Below are 228 nucleotides of genomic sequence, written 5' to 3' on the forward strand. Positions count from 1 at the left end.
AAAAGCTGAAAAGATGTGTTTTGTTGTGTTAACACAAAACACAAAACAAATCGCCTCCTAAATCGTGACACACTGCTCTCACCTACATAAGCTGCCTTTATATAATAAAAGTAAAGTATCTGTATTGGCAATACTGTCCTTGTTTTTACTTGGTATCGTATTGATACCAGAGGAGACGTGCAGTCTGTGGGAAGTTGAACCCAGTGAATCCACGTTGAACCACGACTT

This window comes from Oreochromis aureus, linkage group 12 (assembly GCF_013358895.1).
Source record: "Oreochromis aureus strain Israel breed Guangdong linkage group 12, ZZ_aureus, whole genome shotgun sequence".
In the NCBI taxonomy this organism is placed as follows: Eukaryota; Metazoa; Chordata; class Actinopteri; order Cichliformes; family Cichlidae; genus Oreochromis; species Oreochromis aureus.